Here is a 15,473-nt window from a genome sequence, read left to right as displayed (position 1 = left end):
TGCAGGCTAACTACATGTTAATTCAAAAGCTGTAATTAAACAGACTGAAGGTGATAAGCTCTCACATGGCAAAAATCAGAATTTGTGGACTCATTAACTGTTTATCACCATTTTAACAATTGTCGTGGTTTAAACCCAGTCAGGTAACTTGTTCACTCACTCCCAGTGAGTGTTGCCGAGCTGACAACAATCGAGGTCCGTGTCCCCCCCCACCGGGGTACTCCCCCACTCCCGGAGGAACGGGGAGGAGGATCGAAAGAGTGCAACTCCCACGGGTTGAGACAAGAACAGTCCAGCAACCAATGTACACAAATCACCACCGCAACTATCAACTACAACAATGATAAGGGAAAATAACAAGGGAAGAGAATACGATACCACCGGCCAAGAAGACGAGTTCCACCCGGAAGCCCGTGTCCTTCCGGGTAACTCCCAGTCACCCCCACCCCGGCCATGACGTGCTGTGGTATGGAATACCTCCCTGGCTAGCCCGAGTCAGGCGCCCCATCTCTGCTTCCTCCCGGCTTCCCCTCCTCCCTGGCAGACCATGAGCCTCACAAAGTCCTTGGTCAGGGTAAACATCACTTAGCAACAACTGAAAACATCGACTTCACCAACACTGTTCTCAGGCTGGAAGTCAAAACACAGCACTGCACCAGCTAGCACAAAGGAAAAAAAAAAAACATGACTGCTACTGCTGAACCCAGGACATTATCCACCCCTTATTCCATACCATTCACGTCGTGCTCAGATCCCACATTTTCAATACACCATCGCTCTCCCATATATATACATCCATATACATACAGACCAAGAGGAAAAGATCATTTTCTTAGTGCATGGACCAATCCCTATAATGCTGCCGATTCCATTCGGTCCATGATGTTCAAAGTTCATTCTCTGTTGGGATGATGGCTGGAGGGAAGTCAGGGCCAGTCGCTGGTGACCTGGAGACATCTAGTTGATGGGCTATAAAAGCATTACACAGTAGGCAAGGGCATACAATTGAGTTCACTGGCTGTTTTCCCCTAAAATCAAATCCCCTTGAGGTATACATCGGACTTCCCCATCTTCCTGCATTACCCACCAAGTATATCCAGGCCCCTGAGCAAAAGCAATCCCACGAGTGGGTTTGCCTTTACCTGAAGCAGGAATTACCCAGACTGTCTTCCCCAGCAAATTCTTCATATGCACCACGGGAACTTTGTCCCCCTCTACAATATGTAAAAGTTCTGACTGGGCTGGGCCGGCCCTGTTGGCAGATCCTCTGGTGTTGACCAACCAGGTGGCCTTTGGTAAGTGTGTATCCCAATGCTTGAAAGTTCCCCCACCCATTGCTCTCAGGGTAGTTTTTAACAGCCCATTGTACCGTTCGATTTTCCCAGAGGCTGGTGCATGGTAGGGGATGTGATATACCCACTCAATGCCATGCTCTTTGGCCCAAATATCTATAAGGTTATTCCGGAAATGAGTCCCATTGTCTGACTCAATTCTCTCTGGGGTGCCGTGTCGCCACAAAATCTGTTTCTCAAGGCCCAGGATGGTGTTCCAGGCAGTGGCATGGGGCACAGCGTATGTTTCCAGCTACCCGGTGGTTGCTTCCACCATGGTAAGCACATGGCGCTTGACTTGGCGGGTTGGTGGCAGTGTGATATAGTCAATCTGCCAGGCCTCCCCATATTTATACTTCAACCATCGTCCTCCATACCAAAGAGGCTTTAGCCGCTTGGCTTGTTTAATTGCAGCACATGTTTCACACTCATGAATAACCTGGGCAATAGTGTCCATTGTTAAGTCCACCCCTCGATCACGGGCCCATCTATATGTTGCATCTCTGCCCTGATGGCCTGAAGTGTCATGGGCCCACCGGGCCAAAAATAATTCACCTTTATGTTGCCAATCTAAGTCCATCTGAGCCACTTCAATCTTAGCCGCTTTATCCACTTGTTGGTTGTTCTGGTGTTCCTCAGTGGCCCGACTCTTGGGTACATGGGCATCTACATGACGTACCTTCACCACCAGGTTCTGCACCCTGGCAGCAATATCTTTCCACAGTGCAGCAGCCCAGATGGGTTTACCTCTGCGTTGCCAGTTGCTCTGCTTTCATTGCTTCAACCACCCCCACAGGGCATTTGCCACCATCCATGAGTCAGTATAGAGATAAAGTACTGGCCACTTTTCTCATTCAGCAATGTCCAGGGCCAGCTGGATGGCTTTCACCTCGGCAAATTGACTCGATTCACCCTCTCCGTCAGCAGTTTCTGCAACTTGTCGTCCAGGACTCCATACAGCTGCCTTCCATCTCCGATGCTTTCCCACAATACGGCAAGAGCCATCAGTAAACAAGGCATACTGCTTTTCACTTTCTGACAGTTTATTATATGGTGGGGCCTCTTCAGCGCGCATCACCTCCTCCTCTGGTGACATTCCGAAATCTTCGCCCTCTGGCCAGTCCATGATGACTTCAAGAACGCCTGGACGACTGGGATTTCCTATTCGAGTTCGTTGTGTAATTAGTGCAGCCCATTTACTCCATGTAGCATCAGTTGCATGATGTGTAGAGGAGACCCTGCCTTTGAACATCCAGCCCAGCACGGGCAGCCGGGGTGCCAGGAGGAGCTGTGCTTCAGTGCCAATCACTTCCGAAGCAGCTCGAACCCCTTCATAGGCTGCCAGTATCTCTTTCTCAGTTGGGGTATAGCTGGCCTCAGATCCTTTATATCCCCGACTCCAAAAGCCGAGGGGTCGACCTCGAGTCTCCCCTGGAGCTTTCTGCCAGAGGCTCCAGGTAGGACCGTTCTCCCCAGCTGCAGTGTACAGCACATTTTTTACATCTGGCCCGGTCCGGACTGGTCCAAGGGCTACTGCATGAACTATCTCGCGTTTAATTTGCTCAAAGGCTTGTTGCTGCTCAGGGCCCCATTTAAAATCATTCTTCTTCCGGGTCACATGATAGAGAGGGCTTACAATCAAACTGTAATTCGGGATGTGCATTCTCCAGAACCCCACTGCACCCAAGAAAGCTTGCGTTTCTTTCTTATTAGTTGGTGGAGACATTGCTGTTATCTTGTTGATCACATCTGTGGGGATCTGTCTACGTCCATCTTGCCATTTTATTCCCAAAAATTGAATCTCCTGTGCAGGTCCCTTGACCTTACTCCGTTTTATGGCAAAACCGGCTTTCAGCAGGATTTGGATTATTTTCCTCCCTTTCTCAAAGACTTCTTCCGCTGTATCGCCCCACACAATAATGTCATCAATGTATTGCAGGTGTTCTGGAGCTTGCCCCTGTTCCAGTGCAGTCTGGATCAGTCCGTGGCAAATGGTAGGGCTGTGTTTCCACCCCTGGGGCAGTCGGTTCCAAGTGAACTGGACACCTCTCCAAGTAAAAGCAAACTGTGGCCTGCACTCTGCTGCCAAAGGAATGGAGAAAAATACATTGGCAATATCAATCGTGGCATACCACTTGGCTGCCTTTGACTCTAGTTCATACTGAAGTTCTAGCATGTCCGGCACGGCAGCACTCAATGGTGGTGTGACTTCATTCAGGCCACGATAGTCTACTGTTAGTCTCCATTCTCCATTAGACTTTCGCACTGGCCATATGGTGCTATTAAAGGGTGAGCGGGTCCTGCTGATCACCCCCTGACTCTCCAGTCTACGGATCAGCTGATGGATGGGAATCAGGGAGTCTCGGTTGGTGCGATATTGCCGCCGGTGCACTGTTGTGGTCGCAATTGGCACTTGTTGTTCTTCAACTTTCAGCAACCCCACAGCAGAGGGATCTTCTGAGAGACCAGGCAAGGTGGACAGCTGCTCAATTTCCTCAGTCTCCAAAGCAGCAATACCAAAAGCCCACCGGTACCCTTTTGGGTCTTTGAAGTACCCTCTCTTGAGGTAGTCTATGCCGAGGATGCATGGAGCCTCTGGACCAGTCACAATAGGGTGCTTTTGCCACTCCCTCCCAGTCAGGCTGATTTCAGCCTCCAGCACAGTCAACTCTTGGGATCCTCCTGTTACTCCAGAAATATAGATGGGTTCCACCCCTTGACAGCTTGATGGCATCAGGGTACACTGTGCACCGCTATCTACTAGAGCCTTATACTTCTGTGGGACTGATGTGCCAGGCCATCTGATCCACACAGTCCAGTAAATCCGATTGTCCCCTACCTCCACCTGGCTGGAGGCAGGGCCCCTCTAATGGTCGTCACAGCTTTGGACACTTAAGTCGTGTTGAAAGGGATTATTCTTCGTTATCACAGGAGCTGGAGTAAAATCAGCTCTTCCATTCCATCTGGGAAACTGCTCACCAGAGACTGAAGCCGTAGCTCTCATGGGACGATCAGTCTTGGCCCTTGCTCCCCTCTTCAGTTCACTCACCCGTTCCTCCAAAGCTGAAGTAGGTTTTCCATCCCACTTTGTCATGTCTTCTCCGTGATCCAGCAGGTAAAACCATAGGGTACCCCGTGGCGTATACCTCCTGTATCTCCTCTCTTGAACAATAGGACGCCTTTTCTTAATAGCTGAGACGTGTGTTGGTACACGTGAGGAGCTGGATAAATCAGATACATCGTCCCTCAATTGTTTGAGGTCCTGGGACAGTTTTTCCACAGCTGAGATGATGGAAGGGGTGAGGTTGTCTTCGAACTCTCGGAGTTTATGAACCATTTCATCCACTGTTAGTGGTACTATGTCATTCCAGGTTACTGTTGCCAATGAATGGGCATATGATGACGGTGCATTCCGTGTAAGTTTTCGCCACATGGGTCGTGTACATTCAACTTCATCTGGATCTATAGGTGTATCCCCGTTATTCGGCTTGATGTGATAGAGCATCTCTACGAGGGCCGATTCCCTCAGAGACTGGATGCCTTTGTCTATAGTAGTCCACTTGGCCGAACGACTCGTAACATCGTCCTTGTACGGAAACCTTTCTTTCACAGCTGCCAAGAGCCTCCTCCAAAGGCGGAGGGGCGTTTTCTCTCTTGCAATTGCTTTGTCAATTCCCCCTTCTCTAGCAAGTGATCCCAGCTGCTTGGCTTCTGTACCTTCTAGTTCGTGACCATCGGCCCCATTGTCCCAGCATCGGAGTAACCAGGTGATGATGTGCTCCCCTGGTTGACGGGTAAAATCTTTTCGCATATTCCGCAGCTCGGTTGAGGTCCGAGGTCGAGAAGTTACCTCTTCTTCTTCGTCATGTGATGAAGACTCCTGATCAGATTCTGGACCGGGTGGTGAATTCATTGGTTCTTCATCTCGCTTCACCCTTTTTGCCTCCTTTTTGCTTGTTCTCTTGCGTACAGGGGCAACCGATATTGGTACGAATTGGTCCTCTGGTTTGGCTGCAGTGATTATCACTGTGGTTTGAGTAGCAACTGTACTTGTTGCTGGGGGTGGTGTAGCTGCTGTGCTTGGAGCTGGGGTAACCGCGCTGTCTGTTGCAGTTGAAGTTTGAGCAGCTGCTGTACTTGCCACTGGGGTAGTTGCTCTGTTCATTGAGGCCAAAGTTTGAGTAGCGACTGTTGCTTTGCCCTCAGATCCGCCAACATTCTTTTCCTTTTGAAGGTGCTGGATAGTGTTGAACAAGGCCCTGTAAGCATCGGCCAAGCCCCAGCACGTTGCCGTGATTTGTCCATCTCTGGTATGGCCAGAATGACCACACACCTCATTTAAGTGTTTTACTAATTCTTCTGGATTTTGCAGTTGTTCGGTAGTGAAATTCCAAAGTACTGGAGGGGCCCACTGACCTAGATACTTGCCCATACTATCCCACACACCCTGCCACTCATGGCTGTCCAGCCTCAGGGAAAATCTCTCGGTCCTCCTACATTGTCGTTTGACCCCAGACAAGACCCAAACCTGACTCTGCTTAACTCTTGAAATCAGTAGTGGGCAAAACACACTCTGTATGCGTGTTAGCATGGTGATTCCCATCACCATCAGCAAACAAGTCTCAACAGCATTAAAATGCCATTCAAAAAATTCAAAACTCTCAAATGTAAATGGTCTGGGGGGACGACTGGGAGGGTAAAAGAATGTCTCCTTCACAGGTTGAGCACCTGAGAAGGAGAAAAAAGATGTGTAATTGCTAAGCACCTCCATCATATACCTCCCAAAGTATAAAGGTGGTGACCACACTGGGAACATAAGCCAGATCAGTTTCATGATCAATGATTCTATTGTATTACAAGTCATTACCATAAAGTACAATGGGACAAAAACCTTAGCCCAAGCCCCACACTTGAAAAACACTAATACAGCAAATACCGAATGGACGTAAGATATGATATACTGAAACTGTGAGATCAAGAGGAACAACCTTGAGAGCCAATAAATCAGCATTGTGACGAGTGACTACCAATCCAGTCAGATCTGTTCTTATCTCAACCCCTCGTGCCCCACGTTGGGCGCCAAAAAGAACTGTCGTGGTTTAAACCCAGTCAGGTAACTTGTTCACTCACTCCCAGTGAGTGGTGCCGAGCTGACAACAATTGAGGTCCGTGTCCCCCCCCCACCGGGGTACTCCCCCACTCCCAGAGGAATGGGGAGGAGGATCGAAAGAGTGCAACTCCCACGGGTTGAGACAAGAACAGTCCAGCAACCAATGTACACAAATCACCACTGCAACTATCAACTACAACAATGATAAGGGAAAATAACAAGGGAAGAGAATACGATACCACCGGCCAAGAAGACGAGTTCTACCCGTAAGCCCCATGTCCTTTCGGGTAACTCCCAGTCACCCCCCACCCCGGCCATGACGTGCTGTGGTATGGAATACCTCCCTGTCTAGCCCGGGTCAGGCGCCCCGTCTCTGCTTCCTCCCGGCTTCCCCTCCTCCCTGGCAGAGCATGAGCCTCACAAAGTCCTTGGTCAGGGTAAACATCACTTAGCAACAACTGAAAACATCGACTTCACCAACACTGTTCTCAGGCTGGAAGTCAAAACACAGCACTGCACCAGCTAACACAAAGGAAAAAAAAAACATGACTGCTACTGCTGAACCCAGGACAGCGTCAAATAGGCTCTTTTAGTGTGAGGTGTCCCTACCTATTTCTTGGGGGTAGGAACTAGATGATCTTAAGGTCCTTTCCAACCCTAACTATTCTACGATTCTATAATTCTAAACCTTGGAGTACCCAACCTATGGGGAAACAAGGGAAGGAACCCGCAGATGGGATAGGAAATATAAATCAAAGTTCTGCTTTTGCTGGGTGTGCCTACTTGCTAGGACATCCATTTTTGCAAAAACGTTAATAAATAGCTGCTTCACTGCCATGTCTACTCTGAGCTTAAGTTTTTATCTAGACCATTTCTCACATACTGCATGTAAAGGAGATGAACAGGTCCCAGAACTCCTCTCTACGGCATACCAGATGCCAACCTCAACATCATGCCTACTGGTAACATGTTTGTCAGATAGCTTCCCCCAAGACCAAAACTGCACTTCCATTGCAGATAAAAAAAGCTGCTGTCCACTGTGAAAATAATGCACAACTGAACTCTATAATATGTATAGCTTTGTATGTAATAGTACAAGCTTCTGAAGAACATCACCCTTACACAATGGAGTGCAGAAAACAGCCCACATAAACACCATGGAAATTTTACCTGAACCATTAGAACTTGGTACCCTTGGTTTCCACATGTGAGAGACCATGACTCTACACCAAGGGAGACAATGTAAGTACATGTCTTATTTAAGTCTGATCTAAATGGCAGAAGCAGTATCTGGGCACTCTCAGAAGCAGAAGCGTATGGACACAAGATGTGTTACTGACATCACAGGACAAATCAAATTTCTCCAAGGAAGACAATTCCAAAGTCATTAAAACACTATCTTGCAAATCAAAGCTACACTCTGCCCATTGTACAACCCAGCACCCAGAAGCAGGAATTGCAAAGCACAAGTCAGTGCAGATGCAGAAAGCTACACCTGAAGACTCTTAGCTGGCCACCAAGGAAAGCTTTGTCAGCTCTCCCATGCCTGGCTCTAGCAGCCAGTGGGGCTTTCAAGTCCCAGCAGAGATGTTTCTCACCAGTACACTCACTGAATGCAAAATGTTAGGCTATATCCCAGTGTATTTTCCCCTAGTACAGAGAACAGCATGCATAGATTCCTGTTACCATACCCATACAGAAAGGCAGCACAGAGAAAGACAAGCAAACCAGCAGCATCAGCAAAGTGAGGCAGTGTTAGGACTACAGCATTCAGCTCTATGTACCATACTCCTGACAGCTACTACAGCTTAGCAATACCTAGGGCCCTGTCATCAGCCTTCCTTTCACAGATCTACAGAAGACCTCATAGTAGCCTTCCAGTATCTGAAGGGGGCCTATAGGAATGCTGGGGAGGGACTCTTCATTAGGGACTGTTGTGACAGGAGAAGGGGTAATGGGTTAAAACTTAAATGGGGGTAAGTTTAGACTGGGTATAAGGAGGAAATTCTTTCCCGTTAGGCTGGTACAACTGGAATGTGTTGCCCAGGGAGGTTGTGAATGCTCCATCCCTGGCAGTGTTCAAGGCCAGGTTGGACGAAGCCTTGGGTGAGATGGTTTAGTATGAGGTGTTCCTGCCCATGGCAGGGGGGTTGGAACTAGATGATCTTAAGGTCCTTTCCAACCCTAACTATTCTATGATTCACTGCCAAACAAACGCCAGGATCTTGGCAGTGCTGTAGAAACAGAGATCGGTCCCATCAGCTCAGGTCAAGTACGATCTGACAGATAGCATTGTAATGGATGAGAACCTAGCTGGGAGTCGATTCCCTCTCATCACTGAGAGCCATAAAGGATGTTGTTTGCCACAGTGTATTCAGCAGAGTATATATGTTTGTGTTCATCACGACTGCTTGCCAGAAAGAGGCAGGAAAACAAAGGTATGAAGCTGTTCTAAGACCTTCACACCTGGCCGCACTGGGGCTTCCGGCCAACAGTGAGTTGGCCTAGAACTTTCTTTGCTAGCCAAAACAGGCCAGAGCCCTGAAGTCACATTTCTTAGTATACTAATTTGCACTTGTGACAGTGTGAATGCAAAGCACAGCTAGAGGCCCTGCACATACATACCTACCTACCTTTACAGCATTAGTCATTTTTCAAGTCTATCTCTGCCATGCCAGGACACAGCCAGCTCCCCTGATGAACAAAGATTAGTTTCTCATCTTATAGTCCCTGTGACAAAACATGAGTAACCACCATCCCCCTACAAACTGTACGCTGTCATCATTCCCCTCCCTCCTGTCTCACTCCACAACAACCCATCTGGGGCAAGGATCCCACAATGCTGCATAACATAATACTCACAGTGAACTTTGTTAGGAGTGGTCTGTTTCCGACGGGACATGTTTCCCTGACCTGGGAGCACAGAGTGTTCCTTCCTTCAGCAGAGGGGTCACCTGAGAAGAGAAGAGCCTGTCACACACATCACTAGAACCTTCTGAGCCTCTGGCCAAACACAGCTGGCTGTCTCAGGGTCATTCCCCACCCTTCTGCCTACAGGGCTCGTTCTGCATCACCACAGCTATATTCAGTGCCAGCACCCAACACAATCCACAGGCATTTCACAAACCACCATATATGGGCAGTCCCACTCAGTTTTCAAGCAAAGTTAAAAGCAACCTTGTCCCCAGCATACAAAAAGCTAAGAGTATCCCACCTCAAGAGCAACTGCAATCTTAGTCCAAACACCCTTCTCCCTTCCTGTCCATCCCCACAGCCAACAGGGCAGGAGCCAGATCAAACCTGCAGACCCTGCCCTACCTCTGGCTCCCCACCCAGAGAAAGACTGAGGGGAAACAACCCCCACCGTGCCCGGAAAGCAAACAAGGGAGCCAGCTGTCCTGCAGTCACAGCTTCATACACAGCAGCAGCAGCAGCTGACAGGATGGAGTGGCCAGCCCAGGCAAAGGTCCCATCTAAAACAGCTGGCCCTCAGAGGGCCTGACCTCACCACCCCTGCAGAGAGGCACAAGGAGGGCAGGAACAAGAGACTGCTACACCCTCCCTAGGCAGGCAGGGCTGAGGACAGGCAATTAGGTACACACCCTGTGCCCTCACCTAGGGAGGGACCACCAACACCACAGCTCACATCGGGGATGCACTGCCCCTATCCCCCACAGGTGGGGACAACAGATCCTCTCAAACCTTACAAAGAGGCAGACATCAAGTCCTCATCCTCAGACTGACAAAAGAAGGGATAAATCCCAGCAACCCCCTCAGATAAAGAGACAAAAGGAGGGACTGAACCCACTTCCCCCTAGACAGACATCAGCTTCCTGCCAACAGAAGGATCCAGCTGGCAAAACAGCACCCGGGAGGCGACAGGAGGGATCCAGCCCACAGGCGAACGGATACACGGACGCCGCTCACGTGGCAGAAGGACGAACAGAAGAGCCCAGCCCAAGGATGCCGACAAACGACCGCGGGGCCATCCCGACAGCCCTGACAGACGGACTGGGCTGGGCCGGACTAGCCCCACAGACCGAGGAACTAATCCTCGGGTGGACAGCGGGACCCGACCCGCCTTACCCAGTCCCGCTGCAGGCGCCGAGAGCTGCAGACAAAGGGTCGACAGACAGACAGCCGGCCAAGATGGCGGTGACGCGAGAGCACACGGCGCGGGGAGCCACGGCACAGCCTGGCCCTGGCGCGGGGAGCCGAGCCCGGTATGTGTAGCACTGTGCCGGCGGTCAGAGACCTCACCCACACTCCGGTGCCGTGTTTCATTCCCCGAAGCATCTTACCTGCTGTTCATGGATCCGTCCCAGCCCACAGCCCCTGGCCGCTCGCTGGGGATCATTCGCGCCGGTTACAAATCTCGCACGCCCCAAGCCCTGTCGTTAGCTACTGCTTCTCCTCACACTCAGGGCGGGACGCGGCTACCCCGAACTACCGCAGTCTCGCGTGCCCTGCAAGGTCAAGAATCAGGGATTTACGTTTAACTTAAAAGCCATCGCGTTGTGAACTCATGCACCTGCTGAAACCGAACCGCCCCACCCTACGGCGTGGGGCCTTCTCTGGGGTACTTCCTCTCCGCAGGAGACTGCTGGCACCACCTGGAGACCGCCCCAGGCCAGCCTACTTTCGGGGCTGCGCCGCACCAAGACCCTCCCTCCGTCCCTCCCTCCGTCCCTCCCTCCGTCCCTCCCTCCGTCCCTTGGTGAGAGACTCGTTGCGGTACGAGTAGAGATTAATTTCGGCTTGGTCACAGTAGTAGCCCGTCTATAAGAAGGGATTGAGTCAGCCCTTCTGCAGCAGCATGGCTGGGAGCCTCGTGCAGGGCAGTGGGGGTAACAGAACTTTTTAGAATGGCAGTAGGATGGTTGCAAAAGAATGGCTAGTGAGCTGGCTACTTAATGGCTGCATTTTGAATTAATCTGTTAAAACAGGATGTTAATCAGAATACTTATTTGCTACGTACTTTTACAGAGATATTGCAACTTGTGCTGAGACTGCTTCATGCTGCACTATAAAGTTCTTTTAATGTTGTAAGAGTATGTTCCGATTACAGAAGTGCAGAACTTTTTTTTTTATGGCATCAGACTTGCATCACGCATATATATTTCTGCAGTAGTGTTTTTTTGAGCTTGCTTTGTTCTGTGCATCACTGAAATTGTTGTACTGGTGTGTGAATAGATCAGTTAAATTAACTGAATGAACTCTAGATAAGATTTGTTACAGTGTAAAGTGCTTGTTATGCACAAAATGCTATCACTATCCAGAAGTCTGATCCAGTCTGTTCTTCAGATACAAGTTAAGGTCTTTTGTTGTGATAGCTCTTAAGTATTTTTTGACAAACTATTCTTGGCATAACAAAATGCTGTTGATATAAGGAAAGCAAGTGCCTGGAAAACATAGGGTTAAAATACTTTTAACTTAGGTCTAAGATAGAGAACAATGTTTGTGTTGTAAGCCTGTGGTGTGATAACAGAATTTAGGAGTTTTACTAACATGAGTGAATTATTTCTTTCCATCCTTCTAATGAATGAATTATTTCTTACCATCCTTCTAATTATCAGTTAGTTTGGAGACAGTGACTCCCGAACATCTACTAGCTTAGGATACTCCTTGTCTGCCCATCCTGTTTTCCTTGCAATAAATTTTGTACAAAGGTCACACTGTTCTAAATCTTTGCCAGCTATCAGAAAATTACAGATACAGTTGGTTTCAGCTAATTTGTGATTACTGGGGCATCCAACTGTGCCAAAGGTGAGAAGTACACCATGAGGAAAACTGCTTACTTCATCCTGAAGACCCCTGCCTACATGAGGAAGACTGCTTACTTCATCTTGAAGACCCCTGCCCAGGACCATCGGAGGGCAGTGTGCAAGTGCCAAAAGGGAGGAGGCTTATGATAATGAGTTCCTAAGCTAATAGCAATAGCCCTGCTGCTCTCTTGGGAACCTAATGAATATGCATGTTTGTGTGTAATAAATATCCGCTTGCTTAACCCCTCAGTATGCAAGTTAGGAGTGATGCCCCTTGCACCTGAGCCCATAATAAACATACCTGCTTTATAACTCTCCTTGAGTTGCAAAGTCTGATTTTGTGCTTCACTGTAATCAAATGTGCTTTCATGGGCCAAGTGTGGAGCAGCATTTTGCTTTTCCTTGCTGGACCCAGGCCTTGCAGTCTGCCCTGGTGTGCTACCTGGAGGAGCAGGCTGACCACAGTGTGGCCTCTGTCCACCTTCCTTGGAATGCAATTTATGGGGTGGTAGCTGTGGGCTGTGTGTGGAGGGACATGCTAGTTTGCCTAGGGGGGCTTTTCTGGGCCTTCTGTGATCATAGCATAGTGGGGAGGCTCTCCCCACCTTCCTTGCTCAGACACAGCTAAGATCTGTGGTTCTGACTGACTCCGCAGTGAAATTGAAGGTGTAGGGGAGTGCTGAGGGTTTCTTGCAACTAAAAGCCCACTCTCCTTTCTTCTGTGTTAGTGTGCTAGGACCTAGACACAAGGACTCAACCAAGCTATGGTTGAGTGTCTTGTGTTCCAGAGGTTTGATAAAGGAGAGAAAGAAAAGCTTGTGGGGACTGTGGATGGGTATGGAGGCAGCAGCCCTTGCCAGCACAACGATGGATCTTGGGGATATGTGCTGTAGCTGAGCTGGCCCAGAAGGCAAGGAGGGAAATTGCAGATTATCTGTCAGATGGAAAAGATGAGAGTGCCAGGATTTGTGTGAGCACGTCATCCATGAAGATTACTTTGTGGAGGCCATGGAGATCCTGGAACTGTACTGTGACCTGCTGCTAGCCTGCTTCGGTTTGATTCAGTCCATGAAGCTCTGGAGAGTGTGCTGTGGGAGAGGATCCAGGCCCCTGGACTCAGGGAGGAATGCTGTTAGGGGCAAGCTTGGGGCACAGAAGGGGACCTGTGTTTGGGTGTTCTAGGGACTCCAGAGACTTTTTCTTCCCCAGGCAGGGAAGGTTCCGGAGCCCAGCAAGGAGGATGGGACCTTCAGGCTAAGCAGATTGGGCAGCAAAGACTAAATGCTTGATGTGGAGATAGGATTGTCTTCTGTTATCCCTAGGGAGCTGCACTCTGGCCTGGCAGAAGCAGTATCTGCACTGATTTGGGCTGCACCACGACTCCAGTTGGAAGTGGCTTGAGTTGAAGATTGTGAATTAGGGTTGTTTGAGGGGTGTTACATGTGCAGGGTGGGTGTGATGCTGCAAGAAGCTGGTGGAAGTCTTTGTCTGTGTCTCTGTCATTGAGGCAGAGGACGTTTTTATGGGCTTTGCAGATGAAGACCTCAGTATAGGTGTCCCTGGAGCATCAGGGATGGCTAAGACTGCTCAGCTGGTGTACTCGGTGGCAGAAATGAGTGATCCAGCAGATGTGCAGTGTATGGTGGTGGGAAAAGCAAAGGTGTGCACGTTCCCAGTTTCTCTCCTATTGCAGGTTGCTGACCAGCTGTGTGCCAAGTACAGCAAGGAGTATGGGAAGCTGTGCCGAGCAAACCAGATTGGGACAGTCAATGACAGAGTAATGAACTGATGGAACAACAGCAGCCAGCTGGAACTGGCAGAACAGACATGCCTGCTGTGGCTTTCTGCCCCTTTTTCCTGTCACTAGTGGCTGATGCCTATGGGTCATGCAAGATAGGGTGGGCCAGCTGCATGGGGTTCTGCCTGCCCTGGAGCACAGTGCTGAGGTCCCTGACAGGTGGGGCCCTATTGTGCTGGCTGTGGATGGAGAGGAGCAGTGCACATGGAGCCCTAGCCTGTGGTTACCAGCAGCCTCCTCTGCAGCAGTGCTGGACTGGGAGGAAGGGCCTCCCCAGGGCTGCACTGTGCTCCCTGCAGCAGGTGACCCTGGCTGGGATGGAGCTCTGCTGCACTGCCCCAGTCCCTTGAGTGTCTCTGTACCTTGTGTTCCAGCTGATGCACAAGCTGAACTTGGAGGTACCGCACAAGATTCTGGTGGAGAGATACCTCATTAAGATTGCCAAGAACTACAATGTGCCCTATGAAGCTGGCTCTGTGGTGATGGTGAGTGAGGCAACTGCAGGTCTGGAGCTCCTTTCTGTGTTTCAGTGGCTGAAATATTCCATTAGTTCTGTGTGGGTTTTCAGAGCACAGGGCTGTGGCATTGCAGCAAACTTGGTAGTGCTTTGGTATATTCTAGGTTGACCTAGCATACGTGATCCCTGCTCCTTCCCACAGCCCTACAGCATGTGGCTGTAATCAGCCATATTGTAGTCTGGTTCCTATTAATATCACTGTGTAGCTACTGTCTGTTCTGTCCTCACTGTGTTGTTTCATCTTGTTCAAGCTGCATCTAATGCTGTTCAGAGAGCTGGGATCAGAATAGATGTCTTGGTGAGCAGAAGTCTTCTAGCCTTTCCAGGCTGAAGCCACTGCAGGTGAAGAGGCAGATCTGATTGATGTGGGATTTACAGACGATGTGAAGAAGGGTGGCCATGGAGGGGGAGGTGGTGGTGGATTTACAGCCCCACTGGTTGATCATGATGGATTAGTATCCGTGCCAGTGATGATGCCTATGCCCGTGCCAACACCAGATCTGCCCTTCTCCTGCCTGCCTCCAAAGGGACCGGTTAAGTACCTTTGCTTTGAGTGTTCCCTTTTTCTGTGGAAGACTCTGTGATGCTTAGCCCTGTGGCTGCTGCCTGGGAAGTGTCTGTACCTGATAGCTTGATGTGTTGGAAGGCCATTGTGTTGGTGTGGGACTGCATGGGATGGAAACCGTTGGCAGTGAAGCTAAAGCTTCATGTTGCTTGACCGAGGAAGTTCCTAGTCCCGTTCTCTAGCTAGCCTTCTTTGTCTTCAGGGAACAGATGAGTCCAGACTTAACTCCTGAAGCAGTCTTTTGACCAGGGGTTGGAGCTGCGCTTTGAAGTTGGTAGGCTGGTAGTGTGACAAGATTCAGTTAAGGAAATGAGGTGAGTTTTATGGGATGGGAACAGAACACAAGAATGCAGAAGTGCTCTGCCTTCAGACCTGCAAAGGAAGGGG

General features: G+C 49.6%; 1 pseudogene; it reads left to right on the top strand.

Annotated features, from left to right (window-relative positions):
• The first annotated feature begins 12,221 nt into the window (after positions 1 to 12,221).
• LOC130604411 (IST1 homolog) lies at positions 12,222 to 15,059 on the top strand (annotated as a pseudogene).
• The last annotated feature ends 414 nt before the right edge of the window (positions 15,060 to 15,473 follow it).

Source organism: Pezoporus wallicus, unplaced genomic scaffold, assembly GCF_028554395.1.
Source record: "Pezoporus wallicus isolate ANWC-B61680 ecotype Strahan unplaced genomic scaffold, APGP_CSIRO_Pwel_v1 contig_4169, whole genome shotgun sequence".
Taxonomy (NCBI): domain Eukaryota; kingdom Metazoa; phylum Chordata; class Aves; order Psittaciformes; family Psittacidae; genus Pezoporus; species Pezoporus wallicus.
This window is presented reverse-complemented; position numbering and strand designations above follow the sequence as displayed.